Raw genomic sequence first — 24,719 nt, forward strand, 5'->3', positions numbered from 1 at the left:
AGTGTTATGCTGCCTGGAAACTTTTATTACTTAAAATATTTATAGCATGTGATAAGATTCAGTTTAAAAAGACCACTGGGCAACTTTTTTGTTCACTTTTAAAAATTTATATTAAATATATAACTATAATGGTCTTCTACAAAATTATAAAGCACTTTTTGTTACTGCTCTAATTCTTTGTTATCAGTGTAGTTACTTTACCATGGAAATGAAGGCATAGATGGGGTGTAAGAAGAAGGGGGGACTTTCCCCTGAGTAGATGTGTTACGAATTTGAGAGACGTTAACTTAGACCACGTATTTTACACATCCCACTACCATCTAAAAAATACTCTCCAATTCTTTTTCCTATTTTTCTGCTTCATTTTCCAGAGATAACTATAACCTAGTTGCTCAATCTTGTGCAACTACCAGTACATTTATGATGCCTTGTAATATCATAAGCCAAGATCCAGTATTATGAGTTCAACAATCCACGGGTAATAACAGAATCATTTTCTTCTTCAGATAGGAATTTATCTTCACCCCACATTATTTTTATTTCTTAAATTTTCTATTACAGTTATGAAATACAGAGATCTGAGGATCATACTGTATTATTCCCACCTCTTTTTTCCTCTCCTTTTTTGTTTTCCAAAATAAATATTATTAAATCTAGAATATGGCCTTTCATGTCCAATAGGCAACTGTTTCATGTTCCTTCACGCCCTTCTCATTAACGTGCAGTAACATTATGATTGGTTTTCTTGCCACCAGTTTTGCTTTCAATATATTTCTAAGCGGTAACTCTGGTCATGCTACTACTTTACTTAAAACCCTTCAGTCCGAAACCCAAACCTGTGCAAATGAAAATAATACCCTTTAATGTTTCTAGACCCCTTTTTGCCATGACTCTCTTTCACTCTATATTTCCGCAATACTGAACTTATCTCTCACATATCAAGGACATTGTATGCTCTGCTAACTATTCTTAGACTATCTTCTTCTCTTCCCTCCCGGTTTTTTTTTTTTTTTTTTGAGTTGGAGTCTCGCTCTGTCACCCAGGCTGGAGTGCAGTGGCGCAATCTCCACTCACTGCAAGCTCCACCTCCCAGGTTCACGCCATTCTCCTGCCTCAGCCTCCCTAGTAGCTGGGACTACAGGCGCCCGCTAATTTTTTGTATGTTTAGTAGAACGGGGTTTCACCATGTGAGCCAGGATGGTCTCCATCTCCTGACCTTGTTATCTGCCAGCCTCGGCCTCCCAAAGTGCTGGGATTACAGGTGTGAGCCACCGCGCCCAGCCTTCCCTCCCTATTTTTTAAGGACATATCCCACTAAAAACTCAGCTCAGCTATCACTGTCTCTTGAAATCACTCCCTAATATCAATTTTCCTTTATTATACAGCTTCTTCACTGCTCTTAAGCGCCACAGTATACTTCTAGCCTTTCATAGCAATTGTGCTCATTTGTTTATCTTTCCCATCGAAGTGCAAATACTTTAAAGATATGGTTATGTTTTATGTTTTCTCATCGGGTTTCTAACTCAGTATTTAATGCATAATGGGCACTTGAATGCTTATTATCTTAATTGTGTAAAGTAAGAAATATTGAAAATATATAGGCATTATGTTATGATAGGTCCTTCACCTCTTGGAGAGATCAGTGAGATGCGAGGTAATATACTTCTCTGTCTCCAAGAAGCATCTGATTTAATGAAGGTTGGGAAATTGGTACATATAACTTCATCACCATACGGAATGACTGTTGTGTAAGTCCTTTCTTGTGTCACTATAAAGAAATACCTGAAGCTGAGTAATTTATAAAGAAAAGAGGTTTAATTGTTTCACAGTTCTGCAGGCTGTACAAGCAGGGCTCTATCATGTACTTCTGGTGAAAGCCTCAGAAACTTCCAATCACGGTGGAAGGTAAAGGGGGAACAGGCACATCACGTGGTGAGAGTGGGAATGAGAGAGAAGGGGGGAGGTGCCACACTCTTTTTTTTTTTTTTTTTTTTTTTTTGATGGAGTTTTACTCTTGTTGCCCAGGCTGGAATGCAATGTTCCCATCTCGGCTCACTGCAACCTCTGCCTCCCGAGTTCAAGTGATTCTTCTGCCTCAGTCTCCCAAGTGGCTGGGATTACAGGTGCCCGCCATCACGCCCAGCTAATTTTTTGTATTTTTAGTAGAGATGGGGTTTCACCATATTGGTCAGGCCTCAGGTGATCCACCCACCTCAGCCTTCCAAAGTGCTGGGATTACAAATGTGAGCCACTGTGTCTGGTCGGTGTCATACCCTTTCAAACAACCATATCTCTAGTGAACTAACACAGCAAGAACGCACTCATTACTGCGACGATGGCACAAAGCCATTCATGTGGGATCTAGTCACATGAACCAAACACCTCCCACTAAGTCCCACCTCCAACATTAAGGATTACATTTCAACATGAGATTTTGAGGGGATAAATATCTAAACTCTATGAACTGTGCTGTCATAAAGTTTCGAACAAAATGTCCTGTAAGTTCAGTCTAAGGAAAGATAATCTTCATTTTGGGAGAATAGAATCATTTCATGGAAAAATGTCAAATGAGCTATGACTCCACAGATCAGAGGGATCTGACTAAGCAATGTTGAAGGACGGGGAGATGCATCATTGCAACATGATAAAGCAGGTAACAACTGGATATGTTTGATAAATGATACACTGTCCTGTGTAGAATAAGATTTTTTTTTTTCTTTTGAGACTGAGTCTTGCTCTGTCACCCAGGCTGGAGTGCAGTGGCGTGATCCTGGCTCACTGCAACTTCCGCCTCTTTGGTTCAAGCAATTCTCTGCCTCAGCCTCCCGAGTAGCTGGGATTATAGGCACCTGCCACCACGCCCAGCTAATTTTTATATTTTTAGTAGAGACGGGGTTTCACCATATTGACCAGGCTTTCACCATCTTGGCCAGACAGGATTTCACCATCTTGCACTCCTAACCTCGTGATCTACCCACCTCAGCCTCGCAAAGTGCTGGGATTACAGGCGTGAGCCACTGCACCCGGGCTAGAATAAGATTTAGGATGTAATAGGAGAGGATGTGGTAAAGCAGGTCTCAAATGTTTGGAAGGGCATTGTGATTGGTAGACTTGCAGATGCAGATGAACTGCTATTCTTTATTAATCTACAAGGGTATTAATCAGTGGCTGTAAGGATATTTCTGCTTTTTTAGAAGAAGATATTATCACTGAACAGTAATGGAGAGTGTTGATGGACCATTATGGTAAAGAATCGAGGATATTTGAGAGGCAGGGAAATGGGTGGTGCATGAGGGAAATTTAAGGCAGAAACGTCAGTTGTCTACTTGGTTGGCAGAAGTGCACGATGAGAGTCAAGAATGTAACAGATCAGTGAAGGCATCAAAAAATTCTGACAATGAGCTTTTGGATCTCAATAATGGGGAACTGAGAATCAAGACAACTCTAGCACCTTAGAGAAACTGGCCAGCATATCAAGAAAAGCCTCTGGCATGATCAATAAGGTAGGTTCCCAATAACTAGAAGTTGGGTTATAAGAAATAAATATTAAAATGCTGACCTAGCAATGGCTAACACAGCAGTCCCTCCTTACCTGCAGTTTCCCTTTCTGCAGTTTCACTTATTGTGGTCCAAAATATTACATAGATAATTCCAGAAATTAATAATTCATAAGTTTTAAATTGTGCATTTTTTTGAGTACTGTTAGAATTGTTCTGCTTTGCTATTAGTTATTTGTTAATCTCTTACTGTGCCTAGTTTAAATTATACTTTATAATAGGTATGTCTGTATATGTGTGTATGCATATACATATATAGGAAAAAAACAGTATACACACAGTCCAGTACTATCTGTGGTATAAGGCATCGATGGGGGGTCTTGGAAAGTATCCCCATGAAAAATGGGGACTATGGTATTCAGACATTGGTCTTGGTCTCCTGAAAGTCTTCCTGTTGAGCAAAGTGATTTACTCAGAAACTTCAGTAAACTTTATAGGCTATGGATAGTTTCAGCTGTAGAGAAGGTCAAGTTGTTATTACAGATATTAAAATGCTTTATTCTGTGAATAGTAATTTGTTCTTTTTAATTCTATCATCAACTAATGAAAGTTGCTTTGACAAAGAAAACCAAAGTGACACAGGATTTTCCCCAGCTTCTTTGTTGGGCTCACTGCAAGGGGTGCCCCATCTACTTGGCCAGCTGGGCTGCATCTGGCTTGTGCTCTCACCTGCGGCTCCTGCAGATGCCACGACCAAGCACTCAGCCCCTGGTGGAAGGGAGCATGTGAGTGAGTGAGTGAGTGTGGGGTATGGCTGGCTGCTCCGAGTGCTGACACAGGAGCAGGATACATGCGGGGCCCATGCTCAGACCGGGAGTGTCATCCTGAGGGGAACCTGGTGACACCCATTCAGGGGTGACCGCAACCCTGAAGCCCCTGAAGTGTGGGTGTTATAGTGGGATACTTAGCTTAAATTCAGCTGTCTGCAGAGTGATAGAGGGTGGCATATCATCAGCTCTGTCAACCCTTTGCCCCATTCTGGCCTGTGGCTCTGGGAACAGCTCAGCCCCACCACTGCTTCCATTGAATGGGGCAGCTGCCCTCTGCCAGTTAGGGCAGAGGGCCAGTGTTACCACCTTTCTGGGTACCCGAGTTCAGTGGGTCCCAAGCTCTTGTACTGTGTCCAAGAAGAATGAGGTCCTGCTGACAATTGAAGGGTGGTGAAGGCAGATAATTTTATTGAGTGATGAAACAGCTCTCAGCAGAGAGAAGACAGGAAGGTTGGGTTATCTCTCCTGAAGTGAGGCCATCTCCCCAGTGTGGCTGACTCTGGGGCTTTTATAGGCACAGGATAAGGGAGTGTGTGCTGATTGGTTTGTGAGTATGCAAAAAGTTTAAAACAAAGGCACCAGCCTAAGCTGGGCACAGTGTAAAAACAATTAGGGAAAGGTAAGTATATGTAAAATAGGTGAAGGATGGGGATCAATCAAAGGAAAGTATGCCAAACAGGAATACAGGGTCTGAATTCAGTCTGTGGATTTGACCTGTAGCTTGGCCTTCAGGCTTTAAACTATCTTTGGCTTGAAGGCGGGGTTTCACTGGGGACCTGCCGCTATATGTCGAGGCATTTGTCTTCCTCCTGATGCTATCAAGTGCTGTAAGATTTTTCTAAGAAATAATAAAAAAAAAAAAAAACACATACTGCATGAGTACAATTATGTTCCTTAAAATAAGTGATGTTTAAGATGATAAAGTGAATAACTCATTGAATGACTTTTAGGATAACCAATTCTTTCATCAACATTCTTCCATCATCCACTACTCTGGCTAATCCTAAAAACTAGGAAACAGTCCTTTGCTTTTCATCTACAGTATGAACACCTCTATTGCAATTAGATGCACCCACACCAAGAAACCATGGGCAAGCATGCCTTCAGATGCATACCAGTTACGTTTTCTCTGCAGGTGTGTGCTTCTTGTTATCTACATCACTGAATGTTATTTATTTTAAAATATATTTTACACAGTGTATTCATGTTTACAAAACATGTCCTGGTTCATAAAATGTTTTCTGTTCCCCTTACCTTCATAAGTGCTTCATCCTATGAACCTACATTGATACACCACATACCCTTACTGCTTTAGTTGATGATATTTTAAAAACTATATATTGCTCTTCCAAGTAGATTATATAGATTATATATTTTTACCTAGGACAGAGTAACAATACTTGTATGTCCTTTTATCACGCCTTTTTAAACAATCATGTTTAAGTATAATTGATATACAACGTATCAATATTAAATGTACAATTCGATGGGGTTGAAAAAACACATACAGTGATGTAACCAACACCACCACAATCATAAAATATTTTTAGTTACCCCTTCCCCCATCCTAGCCCATGAAAACTACTGAGAAGTTTTCTGTCACTGTAGTTTTGCCTCTTTCTGTAATTTCATATAATTAGAATCATAAAGTATATATCATAGAGATAGTCTTTTAGTCTGTAAGTTGGCATAATGCGTCTGAGATTTATTCAGATTCTTGCATACCTCAGTATTTATTCTCATTCATATACAAAAAAAACCTCAACTTTAAACCTCATATCTATACAGATGAGTCATAGATTTTTGAAGTATGCAAAGCAAAACATAGAAAAAAGCTTTAACCTAAAGATGTGTAGGGTTCTGAGTCAAGGCATCTAACGAAGTATCTACAAAAGGAAAATAAAATGGTAAATTGTATTTTCTCAAAATTGCTCTGCTAAAGACACTGTATGAGAATAAAAAGACTAGCTGTAGGCTGGATTATATTTTCAAAACACAGTAGAGATCTTTGTATCCAGAATAGAAGATTTTTAAGTAATCAACAACAGGAGAATTTAAAAAATTAATTGAGAAAAAAACTGTAATAAACACCAAAATGATGACAAATAAACATATGAAAATATGCTCAATGCCATTGGCTATTAGGGAAATCAATACAAAAGCCATGATGAGCTGCCAATATATACATATCAGAAGGGTTAAAATAATAATAATAAAAAAACTAATAACACCAAATGCTGGAAGGTGTTGAGCAACTGGAGCTCTCATACATTGTTGGAGAAAAGGGAAAATGCTATAGCCAATCCAAAAAATGGTTTGGCATTTTCTTGTAAGGTTAGAAATATACTTGTTGTATGACAGCAGTTTCACTCCTGGGTATTTGCCACAGAGGAATAAAAACATGTTTACTAATGTGAAAGGAAAATCTTGAGACTGCAAAACCACCAAGCCAAAGGGAAAAGTCAAGCTGGGAATTGCATGGGGCAAACCTGCCTCCCATTCTATTCCTAAATAAAATAGCTACAAAGATACAAAAGCTACCTGCCTCCCTCACGATTTTCCCACAAAGAAATTCCTTGTGGAAAAAGGACAGACAGAACTCAAAGTCATCCCTCTGCTCATGTGAGACAAATCCCTAGTCGATTGCTTCCTTTGGTCTATTGCTTCAACTAAGCCAGACTAAGATATTAGTGACTATTCCTGTAAATTCAGGAAAAAATATATTCAGTGAAATGCTAATCAGAAACTCAAAAGAATGTAACAATTTATCTCTTGCATACCTATGGCCTGGAAGCCCCCTCTCAACTTCAAGTTGTCCCGCCTTTCTGGACAGAGCAGGTATACATCTTACATGTATTAATTGATGTCTCCTGTCTCCCTAAAATGTATAAAACCTGTCTGTGCTCTGACCACCTTAGGTACATGTTGTCAAGACCTCCTGAGGCTGTATCATGGGTGCATTCTCAAAACTTTGTCAAAATAAGCTTTCTAAATTGATTGAGACTTCTCTCAGATACTCTTTAGTTTATACTAAAAACCCATAGACAAATGTGTATAGCACTATTATTCATAATTGCTTCAAGTCAAAAATAACTCAGATATCCTTCAACAAATAAATAGCTTCATAAACACTGGCATATCCACATAATGGAATACTACTGTGAAATAAAAAATGGAATGTATATTGATACACTCCCAACTTGGATGAATATCTAATGATTCACTCCCAACTTGTATGAATTAGAATCACTAATCTAATTAGTGAAACAAGGCAGTTTTGAAAACTTTCATACTATGTGATTTCCTTTATATGACATTCCCAGATAGATAAAACTATGGAAAAGGGCTCAGTGGATTCAGGGCATGGAGGTAGAGAAGGGTGTGGCTTTAAAGAGGGAGTAAGAGGAAGTTTTTGGTGTAATTGAATTGGTCTTTACACTGATTGAGGTGGAGGAGGAACAAATCAAAATAAAAACATGTATTAAACTTCATAGAACTATACAACAATGGAAGAAAAAGACAACTTTGCTAAATAATAATGTAGGAAATAAATTGTTTTAAGAGCACACGTAAAATTTAAGGTGACATTTTAGACATTCATATTGTAAAATATTAATGCTATTAGTGACGTTACCATTTATGTGTTTAACAGTGGTTAGGGAATTCATGGTCTAAGCCACCTCTGCATACCAGATACATATAAATTTGTCTGTGTCATTTGTCAACCTGATATAGGAATCTAGTATAAAAACAGGAAACTGGCAGAGTCTTTTGAGTGTTTAAACTCCAGATCTTCATTATAATTAATACAGTGTACTACTTGTATAAGTAGGTAAAATATCTCAATTTTTATGAAGCTTATTGTTAGCACTTAAACCCAGTAGATACTTGGTGAAATATTTGATCTTTTGTATATATGTTTATGTTCTAGACTTCTTATGGTTTGTTAATTTGTAAGAATTACCCTAGAGGTTTAAACACCAACTTTAAACAAACCAGTTAGAACACCAACTTTCTGATTCACATTTATGATTCTAGCTGTAAATTTCTTTCTTTCTTTTTTTTTTTTGAGATAGAATTTCGCTCTTGTTGTCCAGGCTGGAGTGCAATGGCACAATCTCAGCTCCCTACAACCTCCACCTCCCTGGTTCAGGTGATTCTCCTGCCTCAGCCTCCCAAGTAGCTGGGATTACAGGCATGCACCACCATGCCCAGCCAATTTTGTATTTTTAGTAGAGGCAGTGTTTCACCACGTTGGCCAGGCTGGTCTGAACTCCTGACCTCAAGTGATCCACATGCCTCAGCCTCCCAAAGTGCTGGGATTACAGGCATGAGCCACTATGCCTAGATCTTTTCTTTCTTTCTTTCTTTCTTTCTTTCTTTCTTTCTTTCTTTCTTTCTTTCTTTCTTTCTTTCTTTCTTTCTTTCTTTCTTTCTTTCTTTCTTCTTTCTTTCTTTCTTTCTTTCTTTCTTTCTTTCTTTCTTTCTTTCTTTCTTTCTTTCTTTCTTTCTTTCTCTCTCTCTTTCTCTCTCTCTCTCTCTCTTTTCTTTTCTTTTTTTTGAGGTGGAGTGTCACTCTGTCACCCAGGCTGGAGTGCAAAGGTGCGATCTCAGTTCACTGCAACCTCTGCCTCCCAGGTTCACGCGATTCTCCCGCCTCAGCCTCCCGAGTAGCTGGGACTACAGGCATGTGCCACCACACCCGGCTAATTTTTTTTTTTTTTTGTATTTTTAGTAGAGACAGGGTTTCACTATGTTGTCCAGGCTGATCTCGAATTCCTGACCTCGTGATTCACCCGCCTCAGCCTCCCAAAGTGCTGGGATTACAGGCGTGAGCCACCGTGCCCGGCCTCTAGCTATAAATTTCTTAAATGGAGTGAATTTACAGTAAAGTTATAATTTATCTCACAACTTGGTAGATAGATAATTATTTTGCAATGGGTAAAAATAATTGTTTCCTAATGAATACTTTTAGGTTAAATATAAATAGAAGCCTCGTTCCAAAATTGCTCTCAAATAGTTCATACATGAGTCCCCATAAAATACATCTTATAAAATTCACCACTATGTCATCTTATGCAAAAGTGTTTCTACTTTATTCCCCAAGCAGAAGAGATCTACAATTGCTATTATTTTAGAACAAGAGGAGAAGGATAGTCGTATTATAGATGGAAATATGGAGAAACCAGCTAAACTTTTAAAAAACTTGTAGTTGTCATATGTAGGCTGAGAGAACTGATTAGAACGCAGATAAGCCCTACAATAAATCATGTCTGCACCTACCAAGTAATGTTAGACCTTGTGTTCGGTGTGTGGAGTAGTGATCCAAAGTCTAGAGCCAGGGAGAGAGAGCCAAAGAAAGGGGATCCAAGAGGAAGTCTGAAGTTCTTGCTGTGGTGTGATAGCAGGTTATTAGCAAATTGAGGAAGGCAGAGAGGTTAGAGAAAGTTCTCCTGGGCTCCCCAAGCTTTAATTAGTTGTAAATGCTGGAAACTGAGCAAAAGTGTAGAGGCACCCAGAAATCTCCAGAAACCTAAAAAGCTGGCAGATGTGTTCTGCAGAGTGGACAGAGCAGGAGAGAGAGAGTTATCAACAGATCCCAAGATTTAATAGCCAGTAACTTGGCTTTAAACATAAAAAGAATATGTCAATCTCACCAATGCTCAGAGCCTAAGTCTCAATGAAATGTCAGTTCTGACTTTGCACTCAAAATATTAGAAACAAATTACGAATTGAGTCAAACAAATATTTCATCAAATTCTTGCCCAGTTACATTATGGATTAAGTTAATTTAGTCCTTCACATTAATAATGCAATGATAGAATGAATGTGCTTTTTTCTGGTTTTAAGTATTATTTACTTCAGTCTCTATTTTTTCTTGTACATTTAGGATCCAGCATAAAACCAAACATTACAAGACACATAAAGAAGCAAAGAAATGCAACTCACATTCAAGAAAGGATGCAAGCCCAGATATTTCCTGGATATTGGAAATATCTGACAAAGACTTCAAAATAACGATGGCAATATGTTAAATAAAATATGTAAAAATGCAGGAGAAAAGGGGAACATTCAGTACATATATAATCATGATTTTAAAAAACCCAAATGAAAATGTTAGAAATAAAGAATGAGCCATCAGAAATAAAAAAATTAATCAGATGGGCTTACATTTGACAATATCAAGTAATATCCATTATTGATGATAATATAATACAAAAAGTATTATTATAGTCACAAAAAAGGGACAAGCAAAAAGACCTAGTAGTGCCTGAGAATTTTCAAAAATTGAAGAAAGATGTCAAACTATAGATTTTGGAAGCTTAGCAGACCTCAGTGGGTATGCATTAGCAATAGCAACAACAAAACACACAAATCTATCAGAGTAAAAAAGTAAAAAAAAAAATAGAAAAATGCTACCAACTTTCTTGGGTTATTATTTGACTACCCAGCTTTTAATATTCTTAAGTTTTAATTTTATGTCTTGTAAACATTAAATACTTAAGTTTCCTTTTCCAAATCAGAAATACAGTTGGCAAACTACACTAAACCTGGCCTGCCTGCAATTTTTCATGCGTGTGAGCATGAAATGGTCTTTACATTTTTAAATGAGTGAAAATATCAAAAGAAAAATAAGATTTTGTGACATTTGGAATCAAATTTTAGTGTTCATAAACACAGGTTTATTGGAAGGCAGCCATGCTCTTCATTCATGTATTGTCTATAGCTGCTTTGCATTACAACAGTAGAGAGGTTCAGTTGTTTTGAAAGAGCATGCATATATGTGACACTCTCATTGCTTCATACTAATGCTTGGTACTCTACAAATTGTGTTAACATAGTTAAAACTCTGCAGCATTCCAAATTCCACATGTCACTGTAACACAACACTTAAGGTATATTTTGTTACTAATACACAACCATAAATTTAAAACAAAAAGAAGAAAAGAAAAATGACTTTAAGTGTTGCATATTTAAGGCACAGTTGAGTATGAATTATTTGGTACTGAATTTGATAGCAAATTGTCCAGTGTTGATATATCTATTCTTAAAAAAATTATATTGACATTATCAAACTAAGCATTCTTCACAATATTTCCTACTCACAGAAATGCAATGCTTAGAAAAACTAGAAAATTTAAAACAGCTTATCTCATCACAATAGAATTTCTTCACAAAAATAAATAATTAGACTGAAGCTACAACCAGAATAAAATTTCAAATGTCCCATTTGTTAGCCAAGCAAGAAAAGCCATTTACCAATGGTGAGTTATTTAAATCATGTTAGATTTGAGCAGCTGAAGAAATGTGTTTGGAGAAAACAAACTTGTTTTTATTTTTTTATTTTTATTTTTTTTGAGACGGAGTCTCGCTCTGTCGCCCGGGCTGGAGTGCAGTGGCCGGATCTCAGCTCACTGCAAGCTCCGCCTCCCGGGTTCCCGCCATTCTCCTGCCTCAGCCTCCCGAGTAGCTGGGACTACAGGTGCCCGCCACCTAGCCCGGCTAGTTTTTTGTATTTTTTAGTAGAGACGGGGTTTCACCATGTTAGCCAGGATGGTCTCGATCTCCTATCCTGGTGATTCGCCCGTCTCGGCCTCCCAAAGTGCTGGGATTACAGGCTTGAGCCACCGCGCCCGGCCAACAAACTTGTTTAAAATGATTAGCCTTTTAGCTAGAAGAGTTACTTGATGAGTTAAGGACATTGGGAGCAGCATTGATAATCAATTTACCTTATTTTTTAAAAGCAAATAATTTTGAGTGGCTTTGCTTTGCCCCTGACGAGTTCACAGATGTTGCTAACACTCATCAGTTTTTACTTATTTGATGAGTGGATACCAAGCTTTAACTGATTATACAATTAACCCCTAAGAATGGTGGGCATGAAACTAGGGGAGGTGAGGAATTTTTTGTAGAAGTTGAGAAAGCTTGAATTCAGTACAACCTGAAATGGAGTCTGCTGATAATAAAAACACATATGGAGCAGGGAAAGGCTTATTTGAACAAACTTACAAAACGTGAAAGTGCAAAGGGTTTAAAGCCCATCATTGCCCACTTTATTATTCACCAGCAGGTATTTGAGGAAAAGGCTAAAATCTATTATGTTTTATTAAATCAGTAGTGTCAAATCAGTGAACTTCACTCCCTCTCGTGGACTCAACCACTGTCAGTTTTGTGAATTTTTGACTGAAATGAAAACCGAGTATTCTGACTCAGCACATTTCAATAGCTCAGCAGTATTCAAGTTTTATTGCAATATTTTCAGCTCAGGGTTGATGCAGAAATTTTTCTGGAAAGAAATGCCCTCAACCACTATAATCAGAAAATAAATAGCATTAAATTAGTTTTTGCTGCAGATTTGGTGTTTCATAATGAATTCAACATAAAACTACAGGGTCAAATAGTATTCAAATGTGAAATTTACACCATAGTAAAGCTATTTCAACAACTTAAACACTGTTTTGCGTCACAAGCAATGTCAAGTTACTTTATGCACTGCATGTTCTCTCAGCAGTTAAAACAAGAAGCCAGATCCTCATTCCCACCCAGTTTTGAACCAGATAGATTTTCCAAACTCAAACTAGTGAAAAGTATATTTTCATATTTCAAAATTCATTTTAATGATTCTATTTAGGAGCTTCTGCTTAATTTTCAATTGGAAGTGTAAATCTGCAATATAATAATTGCTTAAAGGCAAATATCAAGAACAAAAATCTAATGGAATTCTACAAATGCCTTCCAAAAGATCAATATATTTAATTAAAATAATTTGCTTGTGGATTGATAATCAGTGTTTGGCAGGATCTATGTGAGAAAGTATTTTCAAAGAGGACATACATAAAAAATCATTACAGATCACCGTTAACAGATGAACATGCGCAGTTCTTTTTGATCAAAAAGTGATCATTGATTGTCAATCAGATGTTATCTTCCTTTCCAAAATTCCATTCCTCATAAGTAGACCTGCATTACAAAAAACAAGGTCTACTATTATTATATGTTTAATTTCATCAATAAACAAATACTATGTTTTTAATTTCATCAATAAAAATTTGTGAAGAATGGTTTTCTCTCTAGCAATGTAAATATCTATACAAAATCCTCAGTTTCATCTCTTGGCTTCCAAAGCCAAAAATATTTACTGTCTGGCCTTTCACAGAGCAAATTTGTGGAACCTTGTCCTCAAGGGAGTTTCAAAAGCAATATCTCAACAGGTGGAAAATTTTAGGCAGATTTTTGTTGTTTATTCATAACAACTTTAAGCAGTATATGGTTATCAAAAATGTGTAATCAAAATGAAATTTTAGACTGATTTACTGTCTTAATACTTCTACTTTGGAAGTGAGGATTCATTTTCTAAAGTCTTTTCTGCTTCTAACTTTATTAATAAAGGGCAACATAAAAACAATTGAACACAGATTATAGTGCTCCACAATGTTATTCTTACTTCAATTGAAAGAACTTATAATATGTAAAAATGAATTCTAGTTGCTCTCCTTCTCTATTTTTTTCTAACTAGAATGCAAATTCCAGAACAGTGGGGATGACACCTCTCTTCTTCAGTCCTATATTCCCAGTGTTAGAACCATCTCTGAGTAGAGTGGTCCTGCAATACAAATTTGTTGAATAACCAAAAAAGAAAAGAATGAGGTTATTTAAAACATTTCTTACTGGAAAATCAACACACCATTATATTACAAAATCATTCCCTAACTTTCTAACTCACATTTTTCCATGTGTTGACTTTGGTATTCAGAGTGACAAACTATTTATTTGGTATTTTTGTTGCATTTTGGGGCTGGTTGGTTAAACACGTGTAAATAAGCACTTTCAATAAATTCTCAATACATTATCCATAATGACTACTTTTCCCCCTGACTGTGATATTCTTCCTCCTATTCCTTTTCTTCCTCCTCCTTATTCTCTTCCTCCTGATCATTTTCTTCCCTTGGGTCTGATGTTGAGTGTACCCTCTCTGAGGTAAAACAGTATAAGCTAAAGCTCGATGAGGAGGTGAATCAGTTATGATAACAATCTATTATAAATTATGGTAGTTAAATGTGTTGTTGATAGGGAATTAGAAGGACTAAGGTTTGAAAGGAAACTAATGCTATAATGCGGAAAAATAATCCCTTCCTTGAAGCCATAATAAAATAGTATGTCTTAGCAGAAGAGTACTGGTCTGAATGGGGACAAAAACGGGGAAAAAAACGTTTAGAATTGTTCATCGCTTATCCAGAGCTGTCTAAAGGACAGTGAGCTAAGAATACCCTAGTCTCTAAATGAGTATTTTCTACTGTGGCAGAGAAAAAACTCAGCAGCAAAATACATTTTTGCTTTGCTCAACTCATATGCTAAATAAATATTTTGTGATTCTTTTGTTTTGGGGAGGGTACCCTGGAAGTAAGGAGTTACCAAAGACAGGCTTGAGTCTTCCCATTAAAAAATGATGAAGCTTCATTTTACAGTTAATTAGTCTGTGTTTTTACCTGTCTTATTAAGAGTGACTTCTCTGAGATTAAATTAACAAAAGTGTTTTAACCTATAGAGTCAAGATGTACCCTGGCATCAGAAAACCGCAGCAAGAAAATGCCATTCTTGGAACACATTACTAATCTCCTTCTCTGAGATGTTTTCTCCTTTAGAAAATCAACAAAATGGTACCATATGACCATATTGGGAAGGCTTATAATAAATGCACCTCTTCTTCCCCTGGGGCAGATGTTACTTTGCTCTCTCTGAGTAAGTTGAATAAGTTGATTCCTAGTATGTCTTATTGTGGGATCAATGATAATTCCTGAATAGGAATGTTGTCATGTTTACCTATATATCAGTAATGAAACATATAACAATGAACGAGACGTCCAGGTATTGAGAAGTGTAAGAACTGTATGAATCAAGTTACTTTAATGGACAAATCATTTAAAACACACTTGTACTATCAGTTTTGCACCTAAGTACAAACTCAAAAGAAAGCTTATTCATACAAAATACATTAATGACCGCACTGTAAGTAACATGTATCTGTTATTCTCCTGTTGTATTTCAAACATGCCACATCAAGAAAGGCAACTTCTCTTTCTTGATGTGGTGAATAGTGCTTTATGGCAGATTCAGAGTATAAATCAGAATATACTTAAAATAATAGAGCATGAAAACTAGCTGCTTCTGTATTCAGAGTCCACAGTTAAGGACATTTTCTGATTAAATTAAGTACATCCATCTTCCCCTAGGTGTCCACAGAAAGGAAATTTTATTTTAAATATGATTGTATTTAAATTAATGACTAATGATAGGATTGATCCTAAATATTTATTTGAGTATATATTCAAATCTTTCTCTGAGATACATTTAAGAAAGGAAAGAATAATGTCAAACAACTAGAATTCTTTAGCTTAGTTTTTATTATTTAAGAAAGATCTGTCTTTTTCACTTCAGATTTTTATGTTTTGATCTATTTAGGTCAGCAATTGGCAAGTCAGATTTATTTTTTCCATATTGTTCTTGAAACAAAGCAAAATCAAATTTGATTCTAGCTGTATGTCCATTTACATATCACTTCGATAGATCCTCATTTATTTTTGGAATTATCTCATTGCTTAGCTGGACTTGGTAGTCTTTTCAAGTGAAGAGATCTTGCCAATCTCACTAGATAGATGATCTTTGTATTATGTCCCAATCCTTCTATAAGCCTTTCTTCATGTTGTTCTTTACATATGCTAGTCTTATTTCAAAGTAGAAAAATCATGGCCTGAAGTGCCCAACTAATCTATTTTTCCAGTCTCATCTTAAATTTCCACTCCTCTTCTCCAATATGCCTCCAAAATGAGTTCCAAATCCTAGCCTTTCTGCTTTGATAGTAGCTTTCTTTTATCTACAGTGGTACTCAAGTCTTTCTCTTTGCTCTCACTGCAGAATTCCTTTAAGTGTTTATTTGTCCTGTCTTTTTAAAGCACTATTACAAGGTAACATATAATTCAGTGTTCAGTCTTCTGACATTAACAATAATTAATAGCATAGTAGAGGAATTAAATGTAAAATTTCAAGGTCCCTGAGTGGCAAGCCATCAACTGCTTGACTTTGAATAGAAATATATAGAGCTGTTCCTCAGTTTCTGGATCAGAAACTAACAACTGTTATTTTTTGTTTGTATGCAACATAAATGGTTATCTACTGAAATCTCAATGCCCTTTAATAATATAGAGTAAACATCAGCAGATCTCATCAGTAAAAACAAAGCAATAAATATTTTAGCTTTGTGATTCATAGGATCTTTGCTATAACTACTCTACTATGCCATTACAACATGAAAGCAGCCATAGAGAATATTGAAAGGAATAGGTATGGATGTGTTTTAATAAAACTTTATTTATAAAAGCATGTGCCAGACTGGATTCATCTCACTGACTGTAGTTTGCCAACCCTAAGATGGAGTTTTTATGGGGAAATGATTGTCCAGGGAAAGACTAGACCTCTCAAGGCTGAGGACAATTTTTCATTAAGCTAACTTGTATAGCCCCTTCCAAGGCCAAAACCTGCGCGCGTGTGTGTGTATGTGTGTGTGTGTGTGTCTCTCTGTGTACCTGTCTGGGTGCATGGATGTATGTGTGTATGAAGTGTGTGTGTATATATATATATGCGCACACACACACACACATATATATATACACACACACACATATATATATGGTGAGAAATAATTAAATGCACTGATTAAACTGTTGTCTCTTTCAATGATGAATTGACTTTACCCACCTCATCTCTTCAGTGATGTTTTAATGGTCATAGACTTTTTTTTTTAGTTCAAACTAAAGGTAAAATTAGTTTGAGAAACATTTACTTTGGATTTGTACTTACATGTCTTTCAGTCACTCTTATGTATGAGTCTGGGTACAATCAAAAGACAAAATCCATGCTGCAGTTAAAGGAGGAAGTTTAATATAAAAATATTTAATCTAAAATGGAAGAGAAAATATGAAAATGTTAACAGTAATCCAATAGTTTTGTAGGACTGAGGGAAATTACCCAAGAAAGTACAAAGCTGGAATGGAAGCCCCCTCTGAGACTTCTCTGGAGAAAGTCTGGTTGCAGCTCACTGGATGGTGGAGAGCTTCTGTGGGTTGCTAATGCCAGATCAGATTCAGAATCACCAGGCAGGTAGGAAGCAATCATTCAGAGGCAGGCACTTTGCACTTTCATGCTGCCTTGTCACTTCACTCATATGTATTAAATTCGTTTAATCAACTAAAATAATCACATAATAAACTTTGTGAAGACAGATTTATTCCCTCATCCTTTCCTATTTCCTCCAGCATTTTGCAAGGATCACGATATGTGTACAGTAATCAGAAGTGTTTTTCAAGCTTAGCACATGTGGTGTTTTTATTGCAAGGGCTATGGAATATTAGTCACCAGACCCCAGCATGCAGGAGGAGTTACGTTACATCACAGAATACTATGCAGACATAAAAAAAAAAAGAACAGGATTATGTCCTCTGCAGGAACGTGGAAAGAGCTGGGGGCCATTATCCTTAGCCAACTAATGCAGGAACAGAAAAACAAATACCACATATACGTGGAAACTAAATGATGAGGACACATGGACACATGGCAGACGACATGAAACACTGGGGTCTACTTGAAGGTGGAGGGTAGCAGGAGGGAGAGGATCAGGAAGGATACCTAGTGGGTACTAGGCTTAATGCCTGGATGATGAAATAATCTGTACAACAAGCCCCCATGACACAAGTATACCTATGTAACAAACCTGCACATGTACCCCTGAAATTAAAAGTTTAAAGAAAGACAAAAGCACAGTAGCTGAAATCAAGTAATAAATCTCCTTCATGTTTGCACTGTCTCATACCTGCTGCTTAAAAACATCTTAACATTGTGCCAGCTGGCAAAGAAACAATATTTAAAGGGCCCAGATTCATTTTCACAGAACAGGGAATGAAGAGTTATTTTGGGGCTGAGAGGCAATAAAGCAAAAAATGGCATCCTCCTGTGTGTGTAAAAGTTCTTGCTTGACATTCTGATGTGAGAATGGCCTTCAGGGGTACCCCTAATTCCCCCTTGCCTACCTGCTTTGTCTCATGTTATGAAACTTCTGAACCAGAGGTCACATGGTGATTTATATCTGTCCTATGGTACCCGGTACCCAAACCATGTAGATGGCAGAAGAAAAATATGACTGGAGCCCTAAAGACCTAGAAACTAGTCAAATTCATTTTTCTATTTATTAGTTTTATTAAATTATGATCTTAGGATTAATTTCTAGTAACATATCTTTTTTGAAGGAAGGAATTACAAATTAAAAATTCTGAAAAGAATCCTCTGCTGACTGCAACTGGAAAGGAAAGAATTATTAGCATGTCAGTTGGTCAATTATAAAACAGGCTTAATAATTTTTCAGAATTTTCCCATTTTACAATATTTTATAACTTTAAAAAATAAGTAATAAGTGTGATATTTTATTCTAAAAATATTTAAACAAATAGCTTCAAACATTTATAATGTTTGAATTCTTTTCATTAAAGTGAGCTCCAAAAACTATAAAGGTGTCAGGCCTCCAAAATCTTGGATCCATATCCACAGAAAATATGACAATAAAATAGTGAGGCTGAGTATTTTGACAAAAACAAGGCATTAAACTCTTGCAGAGGAAATTTTTGAAAGATCTTTTTAAATAAATTTTGAGTAATGAAATATAGGATTACATATAGAAACCCCGAGATTATTGCTAGCAAAACCAAAATGACTCATGTCCATAAAATGCCTTCTACTGAGAATGCATGAATTTTTTCTTTATCAGTTTTTTACAATTTTTGTGCAGCTTTGTCATTTCACTCATATGTATTAAATTAGTTTAATCAACTTAAATAATGATCTAATAAACTTTGTGAAGATACATTTTTTCCCTTATCTTTTGCTATTTTCCCCAGCACTTTGCAAAGATCATGATAATCAGTAACTTCTTAATTAATGGGTGAATTAAAGCACCATATATCTGTCCTTATTAGTGAGTCAAACATACAATTTCTAGTTTCCAGTCTTTCTAGGTTCTAGTCTTTCACCTAAACAAAGGTATGAAATTATATATCCCTAGAGATCCTATTCAATTCAAACTAAGATCATTACTTTCTTTTATGATTCAGAAGGGACTATAGCAGATCAGAATATTAAACTACTTTTTATATTTGTTTCATTGTTCCCAAAGCTCTTCTTTAAGATTATACTGCCACAAGTTAAATAGTTTCTTTTTTACATTTTTATAAGATAAAATAATGAGTTAGAGAAAACACATAATAGATTCAAAATCTTATTGATTTTATGTATGTATCTAAAATGTAACCTTAAAACATGGAGATTTGAATATACACTTATCTAATAAACTGAATTATACAGAGGTCCTGCATTCTGTTATGTTTATTCATGTATATTCTGTTAAAGAATTACTACATTCTTGAGATTGGGATCCGAGAGAATCTTTCAAAATCCTTTTCATAATGGACTCTCCTTCCCCCGTCCCTCCAACCTTGTAACATGTCTACACAGGAATAATTTCGGACAACTTCATTCCCAGGATTGCAATTAGAAATGTTATTCATTAGGTCTAGAGAGATTATCTTCCTTATAAACATACTAATGTAAATTTTTTCAACAATCTCTCCAAAGCATTTCGGAATCTCTGCTCCATAGTTTATCTTGTTATTTAGTTTCTTGGATATAAGTGAAAGATACAGCTTAATCTGCTTAAAACATGAGTCACTATTGTGCTTTGGCGAAATGTCCAAACTCTCTCTTTGCATTTTTTTGTCTTACGTGACACAAACCAAGTATATAAAAGAGAATAGCACAATTCCGTTGACATTCATGGGTGGTGGTTATTTTAGATGATTTTATGTGCCAAACACAAAGCAGAACATGAAGCAGAACAAGATGACTTAAAGATCATTGCCTTCTCAAAGGTCATGAAGCAGGCGCACTAGAGAGACTGAAAGCTGCCAATTTAAGCAGGTCTACTTTGATGCTTGAGTGCTATGGAATTTAATTTTTGAATAATTCAATGGTGCTTTTCTACTTGGTTGTATTAAATCACTTAGTGCCTGAAATGTAAGTAGTTCAGGGTTGAACAGCTTAAAGGAAAATTAAAACTTGCTTGATGAGTTATGTTTGTTAAAGATCAGAGAGGGCAATGACATCAAGTTCATAATAACAGTGACAACAACAATAATAGCTAATAACTCCTGACACTGTTCCAAATGCTAACACATTCAATTAACTAGATATTCTCTACTAAACAATGAGAGGAGGAAGTTCATCTGGAAATAGATCTGTAATTATCTCACTATCACTCATATCACAAATATAATCTTTAGTGTTTAGCATTGAAGATGAACTAAACCAAAAGTCCAATGTACTCTCACATTAAAAATCAATGGTCTGATTGAAATACTTTCATTATACATGGTTACATAAAAGAGACAACAGAATATATAGGGCTGTATGTAATACTTTTGACTTTTACATGAATGATCTGACCTGCTCTTCCATTATTGTTTGAGATTCTTTTATGCTTGTATAGTGGAAAGTAAATAGAACTAAATATTACATTTTGGCTGTCCCATAAACATCTTTTATTTTAATTCTAAATAGAAATAGTTATTTAATTAACAGATACATGTTTTTCAGATTTATTTTTTTAATGTGGAGGGTATATCTTTTATTATTTTTTATCACTGTTATAACCTTTTACTTTGAAATAACTTCAGACATAAAAAGTAGTTCCCCGAATGCTGGAAGTAGTTTTCACATACCCTTTGCCAGGCTTTTCTGAATGTTAACATTTTAAATAACTGTAGTACAATTATGTAGACCAGGAAATTAATTTAATAAATACTATTAACTAATCTGCAGATCTTATTAAATTTCACCAATTGTCTCAGTGATATCTTTTTACTGGTCAAGTAACCCACATTACATTTAGTTGTCTTGCCTCCTTAGTGACCTTCGGTCTGGGACAGTTCCTCCACCTTTCTTTGTCTTTCATGAATTGATCCTTTGAAAGCTATTTTACAACTTTGGTTTTGTCTGATTTTTCTCCTGGATAAAATTTATATTTAGCATTTTTGGCAAGAATACCACAATGGGGATGTGTCTTTCTCAGTACAGTATGTCAGAAAATATGAATATTCATGTATCTTATCACTGGTAATGTTAACTTTAATTACTTAGCTAGGATGATGCTTGATAGACATTTCAACTATAAAGTTACTATTTTTTTGCCTTTAGGAAAAAACTTCAAGTCTATGTAATTATCCTATTTCTTGTCATCCAATTTAGCATCTAATTTTAGCATTCATTAATGATTCTTGCTTGCAATAATTATTACTGTGGTGTCTGCCAAATGGTGACTTTCTATGTTCATCATGCATTCTACATTTATTAATTAGGACTTTACAGTGGGAAAGATTTATACCTTGTCATTTTTTCTTTCTTTGTGAGTTTTATTAATATTGTTCAATGATATGTATTTTATTTTATGGGTTATTATTCAATATTATCATTATATAGGTGCTAAAATTTACCAGGAAATAGCCATTGGGAACTCCTTCAAATTGGTTCTAGTGTTTTTGATAAGATTCCGTTTCTTAATTTTATCACTGTTTAACTTTCTGGTCAGAAACTAAACTGTTTCTAGATCCTCCTAGTGGGCAGAGCTAGAAAAAGTAGGGAAATATGTACACATATGTATGTATGTATGTGTGTGTGTATGTATGTATGTATGTATGTATCTATCTATCTATCTATCTATCTATCTATCTATCTATCTATCTCAATATCTACCTAATGATCTTCTATCTACACATATTTAAAACCATGAGTTTGGACTGATGGTACAAAAGTTGATTCCAATATCATAGATTAACTCTGTTGTTTTACTTGTAACATTTTTCACTGGCAATGAAAATCTGGCTCGTAGTATCCACAATATATTTATTTGCTCAATCTGATAATACAATACATATAAAATAGTCTCCAAATTACTAACCCATAACTCTGTAAAAAGTAAGTTTCCAAATTAAAACATATAATCTGTGTACAGTTTGTGTGTGTGTGTGCACGCATGCCTATAATTTTGTCTCTTTAGCTTTATAGCAAACAGACAAAACACTGTTTTCCAAAATTACTTAGATTTGGTTTTTCCCCATTACAATAATTTTGATTATATTATTCATTTATAGTACACTTAACATTCCCTTATTATTCTTTGGATCCCATTTTTTGGTTCTTCTATATCCTGATTAATTTTTATAATGTATCTTTGGGTCTATGAGACATTACCATGATTTGAACAGTTACAAAATAAAATGTGATACTTAGAGAAGTGTTCCTCTCCCTCATCCTGTCTACCTATTCTATTTTCCCCATTCTTTTCACCTACCTTACATCTACCACAATAGGTAACCAGTCTAATTAATTTGTTTTATCATTCCTGTGTTTATGTTCTCCTAAATTACCAGACACATGTATATTTTATTATATGTCATTATTATAGAAATTTCATCACACTATAGCTATTCTTTTGTACTTTTCTCTTTTCATTTAAAATATGTTGTAGAATTGACTTCATATCTGTATGGATATGTTTCTTTTTATTATTTGGAGCTGCAAAGTTCTCTTCTGGGTGGATCTATCATTCAACCTCTGATTTACATGTGGGTATTTAGGTTTTTTTCCCCAATACTTCAAAATTACAAATAATGTTGGGATGAATATTCCTGTTCTTATTAATTTGCATTGCTGGAGGTGATCATCTCAGGATAAATTCCTAGGAATGAAACTCCTGAGTCAAAAGGTAAGTAACCTGTAGTTTTATTATGTATTGCCAAAATGTACTCCAGAAGGTTATACTTGTTTGCATTCCCCCCCAAGAAATTTAAACATTTTTATACCACAAAGTTTCAGTTTCGCTACTGTCAGTCACACCAACAAAATGTACTGTTGTGTATAGTTTAATTTTCACTAAGATGATAACTAAAAATGCTTATCAGTGTTAATTTACATGCAGCTATTATGAGTAAATTTGAACGTGTACACACATTTTAAGAGAACTTTTTTACTCTTTAAAAAAGAATTATCTGGCTATTGTTTTATTTGTATTCTTCTATTGGATATTTGGTCTTCTGTCTCTTAATTAAGACTGCTTTATATATTAGGGATGTAAGCCATTTGTCTGTAATACATACTGCAAATATTCTCTCAGTGTTTGTTGTCTTTTAATCATATCCTTTTTTGGCTATGCAATTTACATATATTGATATATTTGAACATATATATGCACACACATATTAAACATTTCTTTCAGTAGATTTTAATTTTGGAGTCACAGTGAAACAGCTTGGAAATCACTCATGTTTCTTTTTACTATTTCTATTGTTTGTTTCCTTTTTTTACATTTAAAGGACTGATGGTTTGGCATTTATTCTAGTGTAAGGTATAAGATATGCATTCAATTTTATCTCTTTTGTCTTTAAATGACTACCCAATTGTTCCAGTATCATTTATTATAAATTCCACCACTGCCTTAATGATGAAACTCCACCTTTATCATACACTAAATTTCCAAAAGTTCTTGGATATATTTCTGGGCTTTCTATCCCATCCACTGGTCTATTTCCTATACTCTCGCTAGAATGGTTTTAGCCTGTGAAGGCTAGTCCCCCATTATAGATTTTCTATTTGTGTTTTCTATGCTACTCTTGTATATTTGTTTATTCGCCAGAAACTTTGGTAATCACCTTCTCTAATTCAGTAAGCTTTAGAGGGTCTCAGAGGGATTGCATTTCATTTAGAATTTCACTTAAGGAGGATTAACATTTTTATGTCATAGAGTCATCCTATCCAAGAAAGGGGATGTGTTTCCATTTGTTCAGGTCTACTTCATTGTCTTTCAAGAGTATTTTATAGTTTTCCTCATAAGGTTTTGTGCATCTGTTCTTAAATTTATTCCTAAGTGTTTAATCTTCTTTTTTGCTATTGTATACAGAAATGTTTCTACTATTATTTCTTATACATATGAGGGCTTTTTATTTGTGTATGTGAATTTTATACCAGGCTACCTTATTGAATTGTTTCATTGCTTCAGTTAGCTTTAACATTGGTTCTGTACAGCTTTTTGAGCATATCATCATATCATATCATTTAAAATAATATTTTTAATTATATGTATTTTTGTGTTTAACGATTCTCATGCTTCTAATTGAATTCTTTTGTTCAATTGTATGGGCAGTCGCTACTAGTACAATTTTAAATGTTAATGAAGTCAGTGAACACCTTTGCCTAATTCTGAATTTTCATCAAAAAGACTTTAGTGGTTCTGATTAAGCAT

Source organism: Piliocolobus tephrosceles, chromosome 3 (genome assembly GCF_002776525.5).
Source record: "Piliocolobus tephrosceles isolate RC106 chromosome 3, ASM277652v3, whole genome shotgun sequence".
Taxonomy (NCBI): domain Eukaryota; kingdom Metazoa; phylum Chordata; class Mammalia; order Primates; family Cercopithecidae; genus Piliocolobus; species Piliocolobus tephrosceles.